Genomic DNA, 25493 nt, shown 5'->3' with positions numbered 1-25493 from the left:
TTCCTGGAGAGGGTTCATGTTTTAGGTCTACCCCGATCTATGCTGTGGAATATTTTGTAACATTTACTTTGGAGCTCTTTTATGTTTCAACCTCCAGGACTCCTAACATCGATATTTACTTCGGGGGAAAGATCAGCAAAGTAGCTGAGGTGCACTTCGTGTGATTTGTTTGTCTAAGGTTGTCTAAGGGAATCGTCAGCTCTCGTCGGGCCATCGAGTTTCATCTCCACCAAAAGCTGGTTGACTAGGCCAACTAGGTTAAGGTCATCATCTGATTTCACCTAGCGGAACGTAATCAATTTAACCTTATTTACTTCAAACCGCGCTTTGTAGTCCACCCTTTCTGTTTCCTTCCTTCATATATGCAGAATAGAGGGTGGGATTCCTCTTTTTCGTTTCATCGCCTATGTGGATCTAGGGGTTTCCAAGACGGATGGATGAGCGCCCAGACATTACTTACCTCAGCGAAGCACAGTCCGAGAAACTCGCAGGAGGATTGGCCTTCACATGCTCTTACGGGGTACCCTCTAGGAAGAATGAAAGACGGGGGTGCTTCCTCTCTGCTTTTTTTTTGGCGTCCAGGAGATGCTTGATGACCATCTCCGACAACCAGACTTAAACACCTCCGGTGTGAGTATGCTGCTGGCGGAATTACCATTCGTAAATGGCTGGTTACACCGCCGAACAGTCTCAAAGCGTGCACCTCGGCGGCCTGCCATTGCTGCTTCACTGCTTGCACTCTTGCACACTCTGCTCTTCTTATTTTGTTATTTGACCTCATCCTGAAATCGGTTGGGCTTGAAGGTGGTAGTTTTCGCTTTCTGCTGGTTTCCCACGCATTTGTTCTTGTATTCATCGACAATTGCTTGGTATTTCGGAAGGTTTTTGGATGGCCTTCTGGTACTAACTCCTTAGTAGCACTTTAGCGTATCTCCATTTCTTTGCTTGTGGCTCTTGAAAGTGACATTCTTGTTAGCCCTTGTTGACGTAGATGATTTCGGTATAGGACTACCGTGGCTAGTACTCGCTACATCCTGTTCAATGCCATAGGTTTCTGGCGAAACACTAGTCTATTTGCCACTTTGCTCTTGGAGGTGCGTGCTGCCGGTTGCAGTGCAGCAGTGCTACCGCCGGAAACGGCTGTGGTGTCCTGGCCGGCCACTATCTCCTGGGTGGACGCCAGCAGCTCATCCTCCGATGATGCATTTGGCATCAACACCTTTTCTGGTGGTGGTGGTTGACAGATCGGGTTATTTTTGTAGAACTCGAGAATTGAGATTGCTTTAATGGGGGCCACCATAGTAGAGTTATTATCTTTCTATTGACCGCAGAAGGATGCCTGTTTGAAAACTGATGCACTAGCGCCGTTTAAACCACTATGCCAGTCAAATGGCGCTAGAAAGTAACGCTGGCAATGTTTAAACCTTTTCGACTGAGCAAGGTTATGCATTGCAGGTCAGTCCAGTTTCATTTAGGAAGGAGCGGTGAATTGACAGAGACCTCCCCAATGCTGGGTCCAAAGATGTCATGTTATTCGTTGTCTAAGCTCTTCTAAAAAGTGAATTCGTAAAGGTTTAAGCTAACGAAACGAGGCATCTAAGTTTTTAGCTGCAACATACAAAAGAAGCATTTCCATCCTTCCTCAAGAAGTGGGATATCTAGACTCAAGTCAGTCCTTTAACAGCGAGTGTAAAGCAGAGGGATTGCTCGGTTTAATAATATTTCAAGTGTCTGATTTTCAATTTTATTAGTTAATTATTGAAAATAAACTTGGTATCTTTGACTATAAATTCCAAGGCTAAGTAGAACAACACACTTTACCTAGGATCATCGTATTTGTAAGCTCAAATATTACCATCGGAACCAACATTACAAGGACCAATCTCATGGTTATATCCCATAATTTTTTAAGACCACACTGAAGAACACCAATAAAAGCTTGAATGCTCACACGTATGTTCCCACGGACCCATTGAAAGAAATTTTATATCTTTAATAATCTCACAAGTAGGCGAAGAAAATTCCTATGAAGTTAGCGCTTTCGTGAATTCACCACCGTACTCATAACAGCCCACGAAAACGATAGGTTCCTTGCTGAACTCCATTCCATACCAGCCTCTCCATACGTCTATGCCATCATCGAAAATTATTGCTTATTCGTTGCGGACTAAGCTGCGATGAACATCTCGTTGAACCACCGCCACCAGCAACTACCGCCCTGGCTCTTATCAAGATGCGAAACATGCACAGACATCCATACCAGAGCATATCCTCCTCCTGCACTAAATAAGAATAAACTACCATTCAGGCTGAAAGAAGTTTTCACACAATTTCGTTTTGTTAAATAAAAGTTTCACTCTACGTTTCCTCCATCATTTTCTCCCGGACAAACAGCAGTAAATCTAAAAAGTATTGCAATTGAACGCCCCATACATTTCCACCCTGTCCAACAACAACGAAAGAGTGTCTGCGTGAACGTGAGGGGGGATCGGGGGCTGTCTTAGGCAGCCAAACGATGCCACCAGGCGAATGCCAACTTACAAACGAATAAACTAGGAATTTATCTGGAAAAGAGGCCTAAAACGACCCGTAATAACTTCCTGGGAAGTGCTGCAGAATACTTCAATTCCCTTTTTCGGTGGAGAATGACGAACCTTGGCCCCGTCAGTACGGATGGCAGGAAATGGGACAAACGGCCTTGGAGCCTGATGTCCCGATTCGAATTTAGCCAGAAGCCTGCCGTAACGCAAATCCTGTTATCCGTAAATTTTTTTAAATTGGACATTTCGTGTTAGGTGAAAAGTGTCGAGGACCTTATTTGGACATTCAGGAGCCTTAGGATTTGAATATGGAGTTCCTTTTAAGGCGGGTTTGTACGGCGTAATTGAGTGGGAACTAGGAGCGGAAAAATGTTAGAGACAGGTTGCTAGAGCGCTTTGTGGTCTCCTTGTTAACTTCAGCGTTATCAGTGATACTTGAATCCTTAAGACTCTCTCCCTACAATTTTAATAGACAGCAGCGAATAAACTTTCTTTGCAAGACACTTCGAACTTGAAATTAGTCACGGCTATAGGCGAAAACTTCAATAACATAAGAGTGTATCGGAAGCAACCCTAAAAAACTCAGTGGAGCATCTGAAAAAGGTGGGGAGGAAAATAGATTCAGGCAAAATTTCATGGTTTACAGGACATTAAAGGCTACTTTAATAGACGCTAGCATTTCTTATAAGAAAAATTTTACTCAGGGCATTTCCTGAAGGCGTTTCACTTTGCGGCCACTCACTTCATCCTCCACAGCCCCGTGCAGAGCGAAGTCCATTCAGCAGGGCAACAAGCGACGGCGACAAAATATCCTTCCGGCACGTTTGTCATATCCCCTCTTTTGTTTTTCCAAAGCCTTGTAGTTGTTCTTCTCTCATTGTTGCCGCTGCTCCTAAACATTTTCATCAGAATGCAGCCAGGTCACGAGGAGATGCCAAGTCCTTATCAAAAGTAACCTTTCCAATTGAATCGTACGTGCGCTTCAAGACTAAAAGGTAGGAAGTAGTTACAAATGGAATCAGGATTTGGAAAAAGGAGTCAGGAACGACCGAGTGAATTTGTGTCCTTTGAAACGAAATTCGATGTAATTACTAGTTACAGTTTGCTAGCTCTTGGTGCCTTCAAATACCACGAAGCAATGCTTTGCTGCTGCCGCGAATTATAAACCCTTTTCTCTGGCTCCAGACAAAGCCACGGTACAAAGGAAAAAAATTGGTCTTCCTTAAAAATCGTCGAGCAATGAAAAAAGTGAATTACATCGAGGGTAACTCTGTGTAATGAGTTCGAATCTACTTTTGTTTGCCACGCTGCTTGCCAAGGACAAAAGAAAGGAACGAAATAATAACACAGAGGAAGCTAAAAAGGAGGAAACTGTTTCAAGTTCGCTGAAACTTGGCTAAACGAGATCAAGAATATCCCGGAACAGTTGTTGCTTGGCCTTTGTATGCAGGAGGAAGTAAGACGTTTTAGTTAAATGGGATATTATTAAAAGGGTTAAGGGTGGATAATGCTTTTTGCTTGCCTTTGAAAAATTTAGAGAGAGAATAACATTCGAAGCAAGTGTAGATAAGCTGAATGTGTCAATGAAAGGAATTATTAAGCTTTTTCGTCCCTATCCAGGTATTTAAACCAATTTTAAGGGATACGTTAGGTGGCGTTTCCGGACTTCCCAAGGAATCCTAAAAAAACTATTATATTTTTATTCTCCATTGGAAATCGGATCTTCCAGATTTATTTATCTATTATTGGGCGGTGGGGGGAGTAGAAGTAGAGCTGCAAAATGTCCCTTCTCTAAAAATGGGGGCCGGGAAACTGGATCCTAGTGACTCTGGTGGTACCGACTCATTAATGGAGCGCGGTGATTTCTAGAATACGTCAACTTTTCGAATGGAAAAAAGATACTCCTCCTAATTGAAAATATCAATACTCTTCCTCTCATGAATTGGCAAGTTCTGAAATTATAGGTAGGTAGTTTGCGGCAATATGGGAAGGCACATCGTCTAGCATTCAGAGCTCTTATCTCAGGTTTGTTGCACTATTCCTCAAAGTATCTGTTCATACCGCTTTCTGCTTGTGATGTTTGCAGGGATTGTGAATTTGAAGATGTCTTATAAAGGTAGGAAATTGGCAGGTTGTCCATTGCAGAAGGTGTTGCCTAGGTATATTTGTCTGAAAACTAGTAGTGAAAACTCGTTCCGTTCTTTTCCTCACATTGCCTATAGAAACCATGGAATACCACTTGTGATTTTTGGCAAGTAATACTTTAGAGGGAATTATCTTGTTGGAACTGTCACTAGGATTTCCAAGCCCCTCTTTCTAACGAAAGTGAAAACACACTTCTTTTTGCTTTTTATTTGCACCTCTCCTTTTCAGCAGGCGAGACTGACTTTGCAATCGGCATTATTCCTGAGATAACGAGTGCTGTATTATCTTAAGGCATTAAGGGAGAGCACACCCTTAAGGCAGTCCTTTTGTAGACTCACTCATTCATTGTATGAGCGTAAAATGAGATCTGCAATGCCTTTCCTCAGACTGGGTGCTCATAAAGCAATATCGAGCTCACCACCCTGGCTGAATATAAGCGGCCTAGAAACAAAGCGTGGAAATCTCTAGCCATAACAACACTGAGTGCTTCCCCTGAGCACAACTCAGCATCTTCGAATTGTTTTGCATACCTCGCGGGGCTTCCCCTGGAACCAGAAGATACTACATATAATATAAACTTATTACTTTTCCATGTGGGACATCTGCGTAGACAACGTTCTTCTGTGGTACGTCACCGGGGACGTTCCAGAGCATCCGCCCTTGTAAATTGCTATCGACAATAGCAACGAAATAGACGAAAATACCGACCTTTGCCAGAGCTTTTCGTGTTAGGCGTCGATTGATCGAATTAAATACATTTCTCATGTCTAGGGTGACCACCACGTAATATTGCATCTTCGGCCAAGTCAGTAACCAATTTGATTGGCCGTCAACAATCCATAGCAATCTATTATAGATTACCTGCTTTAGTATTTTCCCCGAAGTGTCTTGAAAATGGATGGGTCTGTAGGAGGATGATTCACCTAAAGGTTTATCAACTTATGGCTTTTCAAAACTGCCGGGAAAGTCCTCTCGTGCATGCGTGCTTCGAATTACTTAAGTCTGCTTTTCACCGCAAGCTTAAGTGCCTCATTCGGTGCTCGGTGCAGGCTCAGGCCTCTAGTGTCGCCTATCCTACTGCAGATAACCAATAGCTCTCCTCTTTGGTAATCTGAATTGCAGTCACATGTAGAGGCCGCTGGAAGCTGTTAGTATTCTCTCTCTTGCCGGGGGAATAATGTCTGGATTTCAACAAGATGTTGGGATCAGGTATATAAGCGTCTCCTCAATCAACCTTTCACGATCCAACATGCGCTTCCTCATGAGTGTGCGCTCGCCTCTGAGCAGAATTCCTTCCCTCTCGCCTCTCGCATGCTATTTCTGTCCCTGATCTATCCTACCTTCCGCCCTCTGAGCCGTCCCGCTTGGTACCAGGCCAGTTTTCTATTTGATCAGCAAGGTTGGGGGGGATATATACCATCTAGACATGGATGCGTCACTTGCTTTGGCGATGTATCATTTAACATGGAGGCTTCTTTTGGTAGAGAAGTTGGTCTAGCCACACCTGTTTTTCTGTACTTTGTTGCCGCCATATTTCCAACGGTTAGGCTCCCCTTTTCCGAAAATGGTTACATCACCTTCGTTAGCCAGAACCATATCCAACTGTGCGGAAGCTTCTCGTAGATTAGACCCTCATAGATTTGTTCTTCTGCTACTCCACCCAGAGGCCCAAGCGTCACCGGCAATCAGGTTTGGACTTCGTCCGCTTGAGGTGAGAATAAGATTTGCAAGAATTTATTCGAATTTTAGGATAGGTGGGCCAAAATAGCTCGACACATGTACACTACTTACTTTCGCCCACACAAACCCGCTGGCTACTTGACATACAGTAAATTGTGTGGCCTGTCAACCACATGTCCATATCGCCGCTCCACCAGTCGAATCAGTGCCTCATACGCCACCACGAAGATCCTATAAGATTCGCTCCGTTTCCTTCTCAGATCCATAGGTGGTCTACTCCAGTAAATTCTGAGCGGCACTACATTAATCGAAGTTTATTTAAGTTAACCTCTTTTGCTCGATACCTTTTACAACAATCGGTCAGTCATTACCGCAAGTGCATACCCTCGCAAAGTTTGAGTATCGACATGGGCTTTTAGCAAACTCACAATATATTCCGTCGCAAGTTTTTCCAACTTAAATTGTTCCTTCAAAGCAGTGCAGATTTCTCCTTTTGATGTTACTTCATCCAGATCATTTCGCTGTATTTATATCCCATGTTTTTGTGCATTCACTGTGGCATTAACCCTAAGTAAGTTTTTAATTTGAGTGAAAAAGTCAACAGTTTACCCACGCTGGATCTTTTCGGCTCGAAGATGAGATTCCTTCTCGGGGTTTCTCGAATTCAATTAACATTTCTACTCGTAACTATTAGGTTGGGATCACCTTTGACCTCTTTGTTTATCTCCGCCGTGGACGATTGCCCTTGCTGGAGATTACAATGATCTCTATTTGCACGTATTCGCACTTTTGCTTTTCTTTTCGGTTTTTTGTTGGTAATCTTAGTCCTTGGTTTTTGCTACATTAAGGATGTTCGTCCTTTAGGTACATGTTTTCCCCTTTTTGGACTTTTAGGTTCGATTTTCGAAACTGCGTGTATGCCTCCTTTTCTCTTAGGCGCCGGTTGATTTCCAAGAGGATCTTCCTCTTCCTCTTTTTCCGTCCACTTTTATTTGGATCTAATTCGATGGCAGTACGGCTAGGTATCATCTGGATCACCTATGACACTGTTGAAGCAGCAGGTTTCTGCGTCTTCTTACAATTCTTCTCTTCAAGTTCTTTATGGCTGCACGTTGGACTTTTCCTTGATATACTCAGACAGCTTAACTATCTTCGCCCCAAGTTAGGTGTGTTGATTGACCTTTTCTGTACCTTATCTTTTAGGGTCTTTATCATTAGTGTAGATCTCAGATTTGATGAGCTTTTCCTGAATGGTCCTTTTTGGTTTTGCCGTCTCTCTTGAACATATGCGGTGAGTGTTATTACCGTTCTTGTTGTCCTGCGATCTGCTTTCAGCTATTTTTCTTTGGTTTTGTTACTAGTGTTCCTGGTAAAGTGGTCCTACGTTCGTGCGTAGTTTCTTCAAATCCACATAAATCACTTGTAGCATCAAATGTTAGGGAGGCCAAGTTCTCCACCTCTAGACACTGCGGCCAGGGGATATCTACGACCGGGAGCCGAGTTCCTCACGCTCAAGAGCCATCGGTACTTGGGTTACCAGCCCTTGCGCACTTTTCTCGTCTTCCATAATGGTTTTTCTGGGTATCCTTCCCATAGCCATTTTGCTACATATGAGCAAACCCTTGCCCATGCACAGTCTGGAAAGAAAGTGCTTGATATTATATTTACACATCAATAGGCATGCCACTATCCGCGACCTGTGGTTGTGCCTGATGGAACATATGGCAACTCCTCACGAGGGAACTCTTCCGTTTGTCTGCCTACCCGTCTATTGACATGAAATACGGTAGAAAGTTTAGAACCAGGAATTTCCGGGCAAGCGGTAAATTACATTATTGCACGTCGAACTTAAGGGGAGTGGTTCCCGGTAACATTTTTTTGGTTAGCACTTTCCGAAGCAGATGTTAGTTTTCACATTGATTGTAAAGGGTAGTAGTGCAGGGGTTTGAAATTACTTCAAGGACCCATCCTCAGAAACTACCCAACCGAAAAATCAGAAAAAGAAACTATGGAGGTCCATGCATATGTTAAGTTAAAAATATTTTATTTTGAAGATTCATTGTGAACCTGCTGAATTCAACGCGCCTAGCGAACGTAAGAAGTCCAGTGTTCAGAGTGCTCACTGAATTTGTTATGGAGGCAGCATTTGGGCGGCTTCACGCAATGTCCACAAACTCGACAATAGTTATTACCTAGACCTTTGCATTCTCCAGTAGCTATAGTAAGATGTCCATTATTAGGAGCTAAGAGAAGGGCCAGAGAGTCTATTCTTGTATAGAGGATAGCTTAATTCAGTAGGCATTCGCTCTTATGGAGGAGACATCTTCCTTTAGTACGCATCCGTTTGATGGATCCAATCGATTATTAGTAGTGCCCTTGCCCCGTCATAAACTGTCGCGAACGAGGCTTAGTCAGACACAACTTGGAGGAATACGCCCAAAAAGTATTTTTCTTGCGGATGTTGGTTCCTCGAGGTTCGTTGTAAGTTCGTAGAATGCTTTTCTGATAAGTATGCTGCCTTCAGCGGAATGCACGTCCCTTATGAGCCGATCTGCTAGTCTTTCTAGTCCTAGTAAAAAGGAAGTTAGACGTTCGGGTAAGTGGGATTTCTCCCTTTGTTGAAGGAAATATAGGCGTTTCCCAAGCATACCGGAGTATGTAGACCCAGCGGAACCATTTCCTCCATTATTTGTATATATTTCATTAGCGCTAATTATACTCTCACAAGTGAAACTATTTTGAATTTTAAACTCCAGTACTGGATTGCAGGCTGTATAAGACTCTAAATGCCCTCTGCATTGTCAACTTGGTTTACCTAGCTGCTGTGAAGGTCTTTGGCAAGGACCTACTTCAATTTCGAATTTTCTGAGCCTCTTTGTATCCATTCTTTCCTACAGTTAAATCGATGTTCAGAGCTCGATTGAAGAGTGACTTTGTCATTCTCTTACTGCTTTTCCCTTCTTTGGCATGTTGTGAAGACACCTCACTTCGGAAGCTTCACTTATGCTACTAGTGATCATCTGGACTTTCTTTCCACAAAGAACTTGATATATCTCTCAGGGATGATAATCACTCGCATGTTCAACGCTAGTTCCTACGTCGCCCAATCTGTCTTCCACAGAGTTTGAAATCAAAACCAGGTTGGGTAAGAAGTCTGACATGAGACGCGACATCGAAGTAAATTAGATAGAATGGTGTGAAAAATGTCGAGGTCTTGGGACGTTAGGGGAATAAGGCCCAGAATTTAAATAACAGTTGCTAGGGCTAAGTTTACATCTTTGAAACTGGTTTTTAAAAAGACGATTTTGGAAAGCTTCCACACTACATGATAGGCAAGACGAAATATTTCAACTGTACCATGATGAGCATCAACAATCGCATGTAAGAAAGAGAATCCGGATATTGAAAAAAAAAACAATTCGAAGCAGATTGTAGAGGAAAACAGTAATTCAGGAAATCTATTCAGGATTATATTCAGTTCTATTTGGAAACCCTTCTTTTCCTTTATATATTGCATAGTGCCGGGTCTGGTGCATCTCAACAGGCACTTTCCAGCTCCCTCTGTGAGCATACAATTTAAAACCCACTTTTAGCAGCTTCACCGTAAATTTAAATCTTGCGCTAGATGAGTATAGAAAAAGAACCCAATAAAATGTAGGTGATCACTTGCTCCCAGAGTAGAGATAAGGCAGCGTCTGATAAAGTTTCCTCTGCTTTGAATGAAATCGCATCGGGTAAACATCACGGGGGCTGGTAGAGTACCCAAACCTTGATCAAAAGGTTACAAATGGCAAGTCCCTCCTGAATATTGGTGGTTCTCTCACATAAACGCGTCCGCCAGATGCACTATAATGACCCTGAAATTTTCATCTTTGCGGTATTCTGTCAAGCCATCTTTTTATATAGCTCAATATTATTCCTATCTGTAATGTAATTAATTCCAGAGCCGTAATGCTAACAATATCCTTTTTTATTTCAGGATCGTTCTAAAGAAAAGTCGTCAAGGATTTTAGAGGTGAGTAACCTATTTAAAGGCGATATTGTTTTAGGTTTAATTAGTTAGTGTCACTCGATATTCTGAGAAAAATGCGTCGATGAACATATAGACATCCCTCGCTGTCTGTTTTGGTTTCCACCGGGTGCAACCGTTCACACGTTTCTCCATCTGTTCGATACCATTGCCGTTCAATTAATCAGTTTTTTTTGGAAAATTTCATTTTAGCTTTAAAAATGTGTCTTGTGTTTTAATGCAAACAGAAGGAGCACTAAAGCGGTGATACGTAAGTCAAGTCCAATTTTCAATTGTCTTCTGGCGTGATTCAATCAGACCCTATAGCACTGCATTCTCACTTATGAAAGGATTGGTAGAGCCTCTCGGTCTGATTGCTCTAGATTCGAATCTTGCTTAGTCATTGATATTTGCATTCATCTTTGTGTTATCTGGTTTCGGTGGGTTTATCGCTCAGCGGTCAGCGTTAATTACGATTATAATGAAACCCAAGTGTAGCCTCATTAAAAACCAAATAGGAAGAAAATAATAACACGAAAATGGGACTTTGTGGAGATCCTATATTCCACAAAGGAAAAGATATATTTTAAAGGGGTACAACACATCGACCTCCTGTCAGGTTTCCACGAAAAGCCTATGTTCCCCCTTTACTGTTCTGCGTGTGTCTTTCGTCTTTCGTGCGACCTATTCGTCGGTCACTCCGGTATAGTGAACTTCATTGAACGACATAATCAGCACTGAACGTGTCGCCATTTTTGAAAGTTTGACTTATCTGACTGGTACTTCCGCTTTCTATTCAACACATACCTGGATTACGCATTTTTTCATTCGATAATGTGTCGAGCCAGAATACCCTGATATCCTGGCGGAGACATCATCATCATCAGCGGTGCAACAACCGGTATCGGGTCTAGGCCTGCCTTAATAAGGGACTCCAGACATCCCGGTTTTGCGCCGAGGTCCACCAATTCGATATCCATAAAAGCTGTCTGGCGTCCTGGCCTACGCCGTCGCTCCTAGATATTGCCCTTATAGACTTTCCGGGCTAGATCATCCTTATCAATACGGATTAAGTGACCCGCCCACCCTCACCTATTGAGCCGGATTTTATCCACAACCGGACGGTCATCGCTCATAGATTTCGTTGTTATGTAGGTTACGGAATCGTCCATCCTCATGTAGGGGGCCAAAAATTCTTCGGAGGATTCTTCACTCGAACGCGGTCAAGAGTTCGCAATTTTTCTTGCAGAGAACCCAAGTTTCCGAGGAATACATGAGGACTGGCAAGATCATAGTCATGTACAGTAAGAGCTTTGACCCTATGGTGAAACGTTTCGAGCGGAACAGTTTTTGTAAGCTGAAATAGGCTCTGTTGGCTGATAACAACCGTGCGCGGATTTCATCATCGTACCTGTTATCGGTTGTGATCTTCGACCCTAGATAGGAGAAATTATCAACGGTCTCAAAGTTGTAGTCTGCCATCTTTATTCTTCCTGTTTGACCAGTGCGCTGTTGGTTGGTTGGTTTTCGGTGCCGACGTTGCCACCATATATTTGACGGAGACAGGTGCAAATAAAGGTTGAAACCTTTCCATGTGCTGGCCTCAAACTCAAGTCGATGTTGTTATTGAGATAACCACGAAGGTCAATCTGGCACTGTTAATGCGTCGGGTAACATCGAATCCGATGCCAGCGTCGGGGAAAATAATGCCACCAACGTTTAGAAATTGGCCAATGTTCTCTCGTTAACGTGGGACTCTAATAATAGCTATAAGTTTCTTCGAACAATTTAGGTAGATAATTTTTTTTATATACCTATTTGGACGAGTAGTCCATATCCCCATATATTATGACTTTATTTCAACCATAAGAGGTGAAATTTACCCACCTTCAGGGATAAAGAAGTGTACGACGAACTTAACAAGGAGTACTGAAGAGGACATCTATTTTCAGAAATTCAAAGCCAAAGCTGTCACATAGAGTTGGTTATTTTCGAGAGTAGCACAGTTCTCATGACCCCACGTTGGCCGCCATTTGCAATACTCCCAAAATCTTACACTGTAAGTGTTTTTTGAAGCGACAGTTGGCATACCTTCGAAAGGTAATTCTAAATTTGACGCTGATTGTAATATAGTGAGCTTGGTGGGATCAAGCTCCTATTGTCCTAGCAAAAACGCGACTAGTAGAATGTAGTATATTCTGGATCCTCAGATATGCCACATTCAAAACAGTCAGAAGAAGAGGATAAATTATCCAATCTGAAAACGGGCCATACCTTATTATGCGTCTACCAATTGGATTCCTACGTACTTTTCCCCTTTAAATATTTTTGTCGACTAACTCTGGTTTTCAGTTCTACATTCACGAGGACCCACACGTTGAATGGCCCATTTTCGATCGATAACAAACCAGACCATTTTTGCCGCTAATGTATTATTCCCTTACGTCAAATCGACTGTTGAGCCCGAGCCTACCCCTTGAAATGTAGGTGAATTTCTGGTGTTTGTAAGCAACAAGTCTAGTTCTAGGAAAGCCTTGAGCGAGAATTAGTTCGGTAAATCGGTGCCATGAAGGCTGTAGTCATCAGTTAAAGCAATTACAATCTGGCCACGGTGGTGGGACGTGGATGACCAGCATTCCATGAGTTTCTTGGTGAATTGCATGAGACATTCGAGGGACGGATGGCAGAATGTGGTATCATTTGTTAAAAAAAGAGTTCTGTGTTCCGGAAACCGCGAACCCGGCGATAGCGATACGAGAGCTGAAGTATAATTGCTAACCGGTTCCGCGAAATAATATCTAACGATGATTCTTTGGTTGCAGCATTATAAAGCGGCGACTGCACTTATCAGTCGTCGGATCAATAGCTGCAAGACATTTATATACCTCATACAAGAACCGTGGGTTGTTGGTGGGGCAGTCAGGGGCCTAAACTTCCAACATGCTGACCTATTGTATGCCAATGGAAGCGATCGACCCCGCACCTGCATGGTAGTCTCCAAAGACTTCCAGGCTAACCTGGTTAACGATCTATGTGATGGCGACACCACATCGGCTAAGCTAACCATAAAAAGTCAACAGGGAGATAAAGAGATACTATGGTGCTCTGCATACTTCCCCTACGACGCAGAAGACGTTCCCAGTGGAACATTCATCAGAGCTATCCAATATGCCAAAAGTAGAGGCATGGGGGTAATAGCACCACATATGCTGGGGAAGTTCGAACATCAATGCAAGAGGATCGAGACTACTGGAGTATCTAGTAGGAACCGATTTGCAGATCCTAAATGTGGGTAATGAACCCACTTTCTTCAACGTGGTCAGGCGAGAGGTCATCGACATCACGGTGGCATCTCCTGACATCGCGGCTCTGATCGGAGAGTGGAGAGTATCAAACGATATCACACTCTCGGATCACAGACGCATTGATTTCGTTATGGGCATGGATCTACCTCCACCCACTCCATTTCGGAATCCGAGGAAGACAGATTGGGTAATGTATCAAACAGAATTGAACGCCCGAGTCACGATCCCTGGGAGGCGCATCAAATCCATTGCTGGAATTGAGAAGACAACCCAGATGATCACAACTAGCATGAGAGAAGCTTTCGAAGAAAGTTGTCCACTCAGGATGCCAAAGAAGGGTAAAACACCATGGTGGAACTCGGATTTGGCAAAACAGAGGAGAACGACAAGGATGCTCCTTAATCGTGCTCTGAAGGGCGAATCAAGCACTAGCTGGAATCGCTATAAAGAGGCACAGAAGGCTCTAAAGAAGAGCATAAGATCGGCCAAACGGTCATCTTGGAGACGCTTTTGCGAAGAGACTAACTCTCTTGAGGCAACCTCAAAGCTGAAGCGGATTCTGGTCAAAGAACGTAGCCAGAAACTGGGTTACTTACGTTTACAGAATGGGAAGTACACAGAAAGCGATGAAGAAACGGCAAATCATTTGCTTGAAGTACACCTCTCAGGCAGCATCCAAAATCTAATCTCGGGGCCAACAGGTGCATACAGCCCTCAACCGAGAGATTGGAATCTGGCATGCAAAGTAGTATCACTGGAGCGAGTGAAATGGGCATTTAACTCGTTCCACAGATATAAGTCTGCAGGTCCGGATGGCATCATTCCTGCGCTAGTAATAGAAGGAATGGATGCCCTGGGTCGACACATTCGGAATATATATCGGGCATGCCTAGCACACGCCTATATTCCAATTAGATGGCGGGATGTGAAGGTGTTGTTCATTCCCAAACCAGGAAAACCCACCTACACAGACGCAAAAAGCTTTCGACCGATCAGCCTAACGTCCTTTCTGCTAAAAGGACTAGAAAGATTAGTAGATCGGTTCATAAGGGACACACACATTCCTAAATGGCCACTTCACCATAGGCAACACGCCTACCAGAAAGGCAAATCCACGGAGACAGCACTCCATGAACTTACGGCAAAAATTGAAAAGGCGATGTCCGATAAAGAATACGCTTTAGGCGCATTCATGGACATCGAAGGTGCCTTCAATTATACCTCATTTGCGGCAATTTGTGATGCGGCAAGACAGCAGGGAATCGAACCGCTGCTAATCAGTTGGATCCTTCACATGCTAGAGTGGAGAAAAATCCACATATCGGTCGGCCAGAAGTCTATTGAAGCAGGATGTCTCAGGGGCTGCCCATAGGGAGGGGTTCTCTCTCCACTGTTATGGCTCTTGGTGATGGATACCCTGCTGTGGCTCCTGGAGGACAAAAAGGTCTTCGCGCAAGCATTTGCGGATGACCTAGCCGTAATAATCACCGGCAACTTTGCGGACACAGTATGTGACCGCTTGAGTGCAACTCTGCATGTAATCCACAGCTGGTGCCTCCGCAATGGACTCACGGTGAACGCTAGAAAGACTGGACTAGTTATGTTCACTAAGAACGTCAGGTGGGGCAGCTATACGCTACCCACCTTAGCAGGGGCGGAAATCCAGCTGGCACAAACAGTCAAGTACTTAGGGGTACTTTTCGACTCCAAGTTAACGTGGAAGCATCATATCCAGGAACAATACCAGAAATCCTGCAGATTGCTCTGGTGCTGTAGGAATGCGATAGATAAGACCTGGGGACTTTCACCTAAACGGATATATTGGATGTATACATCCATAATAAAACCCATTTTGATGTATGCATGCATCGTCTGGTGGCCAAGACTGAACTTTGCTAACAGCAGGAAGCTGCTAACGCAGATTTAGAGACTTGGTTGCCTAAGTATTACTGGAGCAATGAGTACTACGCCGACTGCGGCACTTGAAGCCATCCTAAATTTACCCCCATCCACTTGGAGGCGAAACGGAAAGCAGCCAACGACGCATATAGGCTCGATACCATTGGGGCGTGGAAAGGCGGCCAATCCAACGGGCATGCGTCTATATGGAAATTCCTTGAAAAACATCCGGTAGCCCTGATGCCGACGGATCATATGGCTTCCAGATTCGTCTTTGAAAATACATACACTGTCGTAATCACCGAAAGAGAAGAATGGTCGACAAGTGGCCATGAGTCTTTTCAGATTACAGACCTAATAATCTTCACCGACGGGTCAGTCACGGAGGATGGATCGGGTGCAGGCGTGTTCTCGGAGAATCCGATTATAGAACTGGCCCGACCCCTCGGAAAAATGACGACCATATTCCAGGCGGAGATATATGCCATTTCATTGGCAGCAGAAGAATGTCTGCGACAAAAATGGAGGGGTCGCACCATTCGAATCTGTTCCGACAGTCGGGCGGCATTATCGGCACTGGATGGCAACAACATATCAAGCCAGTTGGTGTGGAGTTGTTATCAGGTGCTGCTGAAACTTGGCCGACTGAACGAAACATTCCTAATGTGGGTGCCGGGGCACTCTAACATCGCCGGTAATTAGGGGGCTGATAGACTGGCTCGCCGAGGGTCTGGATCCACAATGGTGGGCCCAGAACCAGCTCTTGGAATCCGACCATCTACTGTCAAGTCTACTCTGAAAGGTGAAATTGCAAGGATTCACGCAACCGAGTGGAGAAATTTGGACTCTTGCCGGCAAGCGAAAATCCTTGTGAAGGAGCCTAGGGCCACTAGAACGGCATTTTTGTTGTCCCTTAAGAAGTGGGACATGAAAACCCTAGTAGGGCTTTTGACGGGACACTGCCCCTTAAACTACCATATGGAAAAGATTGGGGTAGTGGTTTCGGCTGTGTGCAGCCAATGTGAGGAGGAGGAGGAAACTGCCCTGCACTTTTTATGCAGCTGCCCGGCATCCTCAGATCTCAGACGAAGACACCTTGGCAAGGTTTTCTTCAATGAAGATTCTGCACACTCTCTGCCTCTTGAGAATGTTCTCAGATTCGCTAAAGCCTGCGAACACCGTAGGCGGGAAGCCATTGAATAGGCAACTTACGGGGATAGTACAATGGGCCTAATAATGGCCTGAGTGCTCGGAGCTGCGGCTCCCCCCATTTAACTAAACTAACTAACTAACTTGGGATGAGAAGTTGAAGTAGTACACGGGGGTGCTTTAGTACGTACGCGAATCGTTTCCGTTGATGTCTTTTGAAGAGAGACAAAAATGGTTCCAAATGTGCACTTGGGTATGGAGGCACGGAGGGATACGCCAGGTAGGAGATCTGGCAACTCCACAAATGACTATTTTTCCGTCAGTCCGTCTATCACACTAGCTTTTCTACACCCATTGGCTAGACTTACTGGTGAGAAATTTGGTAAACGTATCCGGCTATGAAATCCTACATTTACAGTTAAATGCTTTATTTTTCGTAGGATTTAAAGGCGTCCCGTTACAAGGGAAAAGGGGGTGCAATATTTCCTCTTATCCGAATAAAATCATATGGGGTATGAAAAGGAGGTAGTTAGTTTAGTTTATTGGAAGGGGCTGCAGCACTTAGGCCTTTTGTTTAGTCCATTGTACTATCCCCATAAAGAGCTCCGTGCTTGTAGCATTCGCATTGTCCAGAGAGAAAAAATGCGGAAATTCTTCGTCGAAGAAAGATTTGAGGTGGCGTGGCAGCTGCATTTGTGCTCTTCACATTGGCTGCATATAGCCGAGCACACCATCCCCAGTTTTTCGCATGTTAGTTCAAGGAGCAGTGCCCCGTTAAAAACCCTACTAAAGTTTTCATATCCCTCTTCACATAGATTTCCGAACGCCGGCAGGAGTTGAAATTTCTCCATTCGGCTGAGCCAATCTCCCGTCATGATAGGCTTCACATGGATGGTATATGTTGGCTCTGTCTGAACTGGTTTGAATGGTACGACTCCGCCATTTTTGACGTAGACATTCTTTTGCTGCCAATAGAATGCGGTATATCGCACGTGGAATGTAGTTACTATTCTTCCGAAACGTTGCGCTAGTTCTATAATCAGATTTCCCAAGCCACCATTCCTTCCATCAATAAATTGTCGGTGAAAATGATTAGGTCTGCAATCCTAAAAGAATCGTGATATTTATTAACCGTTGTCCTTTTTTTAATTTTTATTTAAGACGGAGTATCTTTTATCAAAGACGAATCTGGCAACCATAGATTGCATCATTGCTTTGTAATATTTAGTCAACCGACGCTTAGAATCTACGCTAGGAGCGTGTGTGTGTACTCTGTCCGCAAACTTACCGATAATTATAACGGCTAGATCGCTATGTCCTCCATGAGCAATAGAAAGGTGTCCATTACATGGAGCCGAAAAGGGGAGAGGACCTCTTCCTGTGGGCGACCCCTACTTCCTCATACCTCAGTAGATTTTTGTCCGACCAGTATATGGATCTTTCTCCATTCCAGCATGTGAAGGATAAAACTGATTAATAGTGGAACGCTCCCATACTGTCTTGGAGCGTCACAGATTGCCACGGATGGGGCATAATTGGAGGCACCTAAGATGTCCATGAATTCGCCTTACAGTATTCGACGAGCGCAATGCTGTCCACATTGCCTCCTACTATAATTCTGTAGTATACCGTTACGGTTTTGAAAGAAGTGGATTGTTGTGCTAACGATTATTATTATTAGATTGACTACAGGAAAGTGACCATCCTAGAAGTGTATGCATCCCTTTTGAGCCTACGGACTGACCGGTCCGAAACTTTTTGCGTCCGTGTAGGTGGTTTGAAAATAAATATCAGCTTCACATCGCGCCAGTTATTTGTTATATTAGCGTGTGCACAGTATATAGGGCATCTATTCCATCTATCTGTTACTAAAGAAGGAATAATTTCATACGGGCCTGCTGACTTGCGTCATTTTACTTGCTCTTTTGGGGGTGTTTGGATAGATTTGGATTGGATTTTCGATGCTACCTGTCAAGTGCACTTAAGGTAAATGATTTTCCATTTTTTCATCGATTTCTTTATACCTCTGGAAGATCTCCTCAGAAGAGTTAATATATTCGCAAAAGCGTCTCCATGATGATCGATTGGCCGATCTCATGGCCTTCTTTAAAGATTTCTGAGCCTTTTTGTAGCGATTCCACCCGGCAGCTGAATCAGACTTAAGAGCTCGATTGAGGAGCATCCTCGTAGTTCTGCAGATCTGAGTTCCACCATGTTGTTTGCCCTTCTTTGTGCTTATTCAGGGGACAGCTCTCCGAAACCCTCCTTCATGCTAGTTGTTATCATCAGGATTGTTTTCTCAATTCCAGCAACGAATTGCTGTATGTCACCCAATCTATCATCCGCAGATCCAGAAATAGATTGGTTGCGGGTACATCTATGTTCGTTACAAAATCAATGCGCCTGTGATTTGAGAATGTGATGTCGTTTGATATGTTCCACTCTCTGAGAACAGGCGTCTTGTCAGGAGATACCACCGTGATGTCAATAACGTATCGACTGGCCAAGTTGAAGATAGTGGGTTCATTACCCAAATTAAGGATCTGCAGATCGGGCTCCTTTGCTTGAGGGTCATTTGAAACCACCATGCACGAGTGGGGTCTGTCAATTCCATTGGCATAGAACAGGTTAGTATGTCGGAAGTTTAACCCATGGTTCTGGTACGAGGCATATAAATGCCTTGTAGCTGTTGAGCCAATGACTGATTAGTTCAGTAGCTATGCAATGCTCCAAATTTATTAGGGGAATATAGGACCTCTCAACGCTTCAGATTAAGATGCCGTAGGCTGCACGTTCCCGTCACTGGCTTTAGTAGCCGACATTTGCAACGTGACTTCCCCAAACCCATAGCAGAGCCAGCAGCCCGTTTGTTTCCGAACCTTCTTAATTTCTGGGTCAGGAACGCCAATATTGAGAAAAGTTTCCGGCCTTTCGTTTCTCTCTGTCCTGCTTTGTTGCCTAGCAGAATCTAGGTGGAGTTGTTACGATTATTCTGAATATCAAGGTATTTAAGAATTTCAACGCCGTTACGCTGCTCTTTAGAGACTGTTTTTAGGCTAAGACGCATATACTTATACACATCGGTAATGGAGCAGCAATACCGCTGTTTCCACGTCCAACTCCACGTTAGAAAAATTAGAATATGCCATTTTTATCATCATCAGCTATTCAAGCTTTTCCACCGGTCTTACCACCGCCCGCACTTTTTCCGGTCGTTGGTATTGCTTCGCCACACATTCTTCGCCAAAGTTTGACCGTAGTGTTTTATGGTATGCACCTACTGACTCAAAGTGAAGCTTGATGCCTTGCGAGGATGGAGTTTCTACAGCTAGCTAATTGTTTGCATTGCTCGACATCGTAACCGGATGGTGGTGTCGTTTCTTCGTTACAATTTGGGCCTTGGGGATTGTCGCTCCTCTGCCATTTCGGTCAAAAATTAATTTTGGTGTTTGTTTTTTTTTTTTTTTAGTTTTTATGTTTTCATATTTTTCATAGTGGGCCGGTAGCTCTTTGTTTCAGCGTGGAAAGAAAGTCAATTTCGAGGCAGGGCTAGTTGGAACTAGGGTTTGCCTATCTCCGTTTACGGCCACATCATAATCCCCTGCACATTTGGCCTCAGCGTGGTAATCACATTTTGGCTTGGAGTTTTGATTACCATTTAAGGTGTTAGCCCACCGTAGAAAGTTAAAAAACCTGGTAGGTAGGTAATCATGGAGGGAGGAGCTATCAAAAAGGGGCCTAGATTAAATTTGACCTCATTTAAAAAATAGGAGAGTGAAGGGTCAAAAAATACAAACTTAAAATGGGACGGACCTCATTTTACAGAACTATCTGACCGAAACATCTGAAAAGGGATCGTGATGATGAGCCTATTTAAATAATATTTGAATTTAATAATATTATATTAATATATTTTGGGATTGGAAAGCCTCTTCTAACATCAGCATATGATCTCAAAGTTTTGCGTGAAGCACAATGTGGGTCACAATATTTGAAACTTTAATTGGAATTGTTCTAATAGTAACAAAATTATAGTAGGTTAAATTTGTCTATTCGTGTGAATTTACTGCAAATTAAAGTGTAGAATGTCAGCACCATATTAAAATGAATAGTCTAACATGCTAAATTCATATTTGAAATTATCATCATCAACGGCGCAACAACCGGTATCTGGTCTAGGCCTGCTTTGGTACGGAACTCCAGATATCCGGGTTTTGCGCCGAGGTCCACCAATTCGAAATCACTAAAAGCTGTGTGGCGTCCTGACCTACGCCATCGCTCCATCTCAAGCAGGGTCTGCCTCGTCTTCTTTTTCTACCATAGATATTGCCCTTATAGACTTTTCGGGCTGGATCATCTTCATCCATACGGATTAAGTGACCCGCCCGCCGTAACTTGTTGAGCCGGATTTTATCCACAACCGGACGGTCATGGTATGGCTCATAGATTTCGCCGTTATTTAGGCTACGGAATCGTCCATCCTCATGTAGGGGACCAAAAATTCTTCAGAGGATTCTTCTCTCGAACGCGGCCAAGAGTTTGCAATTTTTCTTGCTAAGAACCCAAGTCTCCGAGGAATACATGAGGAATTGCAATATCATTGTCTTGTACAGTAAGAGCTTTGACCCAATGGTGAGACGTTTCGAGCGGAATAGTTTTTGTAACCTGAAATAGGCTCTGTTGGTTGATAACAACCGTGGGCGGATTTCATCATTGTAGCTGTTATCGGTTGTGATTTTCGACCCAGATAGGAGAAATTATCAAGGGCCTTAAAGTTGTATCTTAGTGCTCACGTTGCCACTATATATTGTGTTTTGCCTTTATTGGTGTGCAGTTCAAGATCTCACGTGCCTGCTCGATCTGGATGAAGGCAGTTTGCACGTTTCGGGTCTTTTTTACCATGATGTCGATATCGTCAGCATAGGGAAGTAGTTGGGGTGGACTTGAAGAGGATCGTATCCCTCGCATTTAACTCAGCATCACGGATCACTTTCCCCAAGGCCAGGTTAAATAAGACTCATGATAGGGAATCCCCTTGTCGTAGACCGTTGTTGATGTCGAATGGTCTTCAAAGTGATCATGCTGGTTTCATCTGGCCTTGCACATTGGTCAGGGTCAGCCTAGTCAGTCTTATCAATTTCGTCGGGATACCGAATTCTCTCATGGCCGTGTACAGTTTTACCCTGGCTATGCTATCATAGGCGGCTTTAAAGTCTATGAAAAGATTGTGCAACTGATGTTCATATTTCAACAGTTTTTCCATCGCTTGTCGCAGAGAGAAAATCCGATCTGTTGCTAAATTGCCTAGAGTGAAGCCTCTTTGGTATAGGCCAATGATATTCTGGGCGTATGGGGTTATCTGGCCTAGCAAGATAGAGGAGAATATCTTATAGATGGTCTGGTTTATGGTTTATAATTGCTGCACTGTGTGATATCTCCCTTTTTTATGTATGACACAGATAATGCCTCTTTGTCGTCTGGCATTGATTCACTGTCCCGCACCTTGAGCACAAGTTGATGAACCACATGGTGTAATTGGTTCCCTTCATATTTAACCAATTTGGTTGTAATTCCATCGGCTCCTGGCTACTTACGATTTTTAAGCCGATAAATTGCACGGACTGCTGCTCCTGTACTTGGTGGTGGCAGTATTTGCCCATCGTCTTCAGTTGGCGGGACCTCCAACTCGCCAATGTTCTGGTTGCTCAGTATATCATTAAAATACTTAACCCATCACTCCAATATGCCCATTCTGTCGGAAATAAGATTTCCCTTTTTATCACGGCATAATGAGCATCGAGGTGTGTATGGCTTCATCCTGCTGACTTGTGGTAAAACTTCCGCGCCTGGTTCTCCCAGGCGTCCTTTTTCTTTTTGTAAAGTCGCGTCTTTACTCGACGAAATTCGTGGTTTGTGTTTTTTGAGAGTGCAGTTTTGCCCTGTACGCGGCATTTTTCCGTTCCATTGCGAGCATCTCCATAACATCTATTAGATGGCCTTACTGTGGCATCCATTTTATCGTTATAGGGGTTACGGAGGACTCCATTATGGGTGGTTTCAGTCATCACTCCCACCTGTTTTCTAGGGGGGTTTTGCAGGGTTATTTTTATTTGAGCTTGGAGCACCATGCCAACGAGATAGTGGTCCGAGTCTATATTGCCCCCCCCCCCCCCCCATATTTGTTCAAGGCTGAGAGGTGGCGGTGTTCGATAAGCACGTGGTCAATTTGGCTGAAGCTAGCCCCGACTGGGGAAGCTCACCTCTGTCTGTGGAGTAATTTCCACACAAAACAGGTATTTCCAACAACCGTTTCGTTCGACACTGTTAGTAAGATAGTTCGCAGTCTGTTGTCATTGGCAGTTTTGTGTAAGCTATCCAGCCCCTATTTGGCCGTTAAAATCTCGAAATATGATTTTTATGTATGATACCTGGGACTGACTTCGAGGGTTCGCGCTAGCGCCTCATAGAAGGTATCCTTCTCTGACTCTACGGTCTCCTCTGTAGCGGCTGTAATGTGGCTTATATTTCTAAATTTGCCTCGTAAACGCAGAGTGTATAATCGTTCACGTATGTTTTCAAAGCCGATAACAGCAGATTTAATTTGTTGGCTGACTAGGAAACCAACTTCGAACACATGGTTTACCGGGTGAAATACACAGGATATCCCTGAAGCTCTGAGCTTCATACTTCCAACGTGTTTCAATTTGAGTCAAAATTTGACTGAGGAATCTAAGAACGTTGACAGAATTACCCTTATCATATCTGAGCTTGCTCATGAGTATTTATCAGAATGAAAAGACCCAGTTCCATATTAAAACTGGAAGAGTCTCTCGTAGTCTTGAATTCTCATACCATCGATTATGTTGTTGATCTCATAATTTTCAAATCAATACTTTGTGTGGTATATTAACAAAAAAATTAGGCCGTAAACTAGGAAACTAAGCTTCATTCCCAAAGCGACCTCGAAATTTTGAGATGATATGGCCATGCCCACTTCTTCCGTTGCATGTTAATGATCCAAGATACAAAAGCAAGCCCAGAGTATCAACTATTGATATCATTTATTCAGTCTCACCCATTTAAGCCGCTGGGTCATTGAGTGACTGGTTCTTCCTCCTTTTACAATCGGGCCAGTTTTTTGGATTTCCCTCCTTTCTAAAGGAAACATAAATTCCAAGGGAATGATTACATGTTTTGTAATTACATCTCTAATTAATCCAATCTATTATAATCTTAATTACATCAATTGAATCGCATACTCATTGGGTTAAGTAATATTTAATGAAAACATGATTAAATTGGTTATTTCCCCAAAATATAGGAATTAAAACATGAACAAAAGGCTCGGCGTTTCCAGCTGCGTGCCATGCATATCCAATGTTTATCAGGTTCTATTAATTTCCACAAAGAAATCGATTCATTTGGCGGAATTTCTGTTTTAGTATCGTATTCTGTCCCATTTATCGCGTTCGTTTTACGGTCAAGCCGATTATAATTCATTTCCACTTCATTGTGGTGCACAGAAAAAAATAGTGAAAAGGACGAGCGCCATGCTAAATTGCGTGACAAAACATTGAGAAGGTGTTTGCCACCCCGCAGCCAAATAGAGGGCCGGAACTAAGGACACAGTCCAACTACAGCCGAGCACCCTTAACAACTCTCTGGCCGGGGGTTGTTAAATATTTAATGTGCGCTTTTGATGTTACAAACAGGTAATGAGTATTTTGTCGATTGATGTCGAGCAAGAAAATAATGGGATTGTTGATGGAAATTTGAATGAAGCTCGGGAGTGAGGCAAAGTGTTGCTCAGCGAATCAAAACAACTACAATGGAATAATTTAGTGCTATTTAAAACGACATCAGCGTGAATTTTACATGAGAAGGCTTCTGCCTTCGGTAGAATGTTTCCGGCTCAACGCGTGGAATGAGCCTTTGTAGCATGTTCACAAAAGGACACTTGTCATCTGCCATCAATTTGTATAAATTTTTCAAGCCAAAATATCTAATTCAAAGACAATGATGGAAAACCCTGCAGGGCTTTTGAGGAAAATAAGCGAAACTCTTTTGTCTCTCCATTTTGCATCTTTAATGAATTTAGACCTCCAACCACATTTGATCCTTCATTGCCTCAGTACACCAGCAGAAAACCGAGGCTACCTAGCCCCTATCACCACTAATATATCCATGCAACCCAAAATTGCATTATCCAATTTGTCTCCGGATGGACAAGCGCAGGAGCGGGAGTACCAACCCACATAAAGTCAATCGAAACGGAGTAAGTAGCACCAGACAAAGTTTAGAGACAAATTTGAAAATTGAAAAGGCAACAAAAACTTGATAAACTTTTACTGAGACGCTAGTGTCACTATTAGCCCAGAACTTCACACAAAGTATGTTCGCCTCAGGACTAGAAGTGCACAAGTCTAAACTTTGGGGAAGTGGAGAGTTCCCTAACAATTAGCTGTCCTGCGTCTAGTACGGCCGTGTTGTTGTTGGTCCTTCTGAACTTTCAGCAAATATTCGAATTCAAGATAATTCGTTTGTTAATTATTGAAGTTTCGAGAACAGGAGGACTTTTCTGCAGATCATTGTTTGATATTTGGGGTTTCTCGTACCCACAATGTGCGGAAATCATTTCGAGTGAAAAACTGAGAAAAGTTTTCTGTACTTACGGGGATGATTGCGAGAAGTATATGCTTTGTTTTCAATTATAGTGGAAATTGTTGTTTTGTGAACTGGCGTTGACGTCAATGATTTGTTGTAGGG

General features: G+C 43.4%; 1 protein-coding gene across 24 annotated transcripts in view; it reads left to right on the top strand.

Annotated features, from left to right (window-relative positions):
• Window positions 1–25493, top strand: part of LOC119649806 (hemicentin-1) — a 604512-nt gene that overhangs the window by 190673 nt on the left and 388346 nt on the right. For all 24 annotated transcript variants that reach the window (XR_005249199.1, XR_005249198.1, XR_005249196.1 and 21 more), the window contains exon 4: window positions 10345–10380. The gene's annotated coding sequence lies outside the window, so the exon portion shown is untranslated. The remainder of the gene's footprint in view (window positions 1–10344; window positions 10381–25493) is intronic.

This window comes from Hermetia illucens, chromosome 2, assembly GCF_905115235.1.
Source record: "Hermetia illucens chromosome 2, iHerIll2.2.curated.20191125, whole genome shotgun sequence".
Taxonomy (NCBI): Eukaryota; Metazoa; Arthropoda; class Insecta; order Diptera; family Stratiomyidae; genus Hermetia; species Hermetia illucens.
Note: the sequence above shows the minus strand (reverse complement) of the source record. Positions and strands in the feature narration are given on the sequence as shown.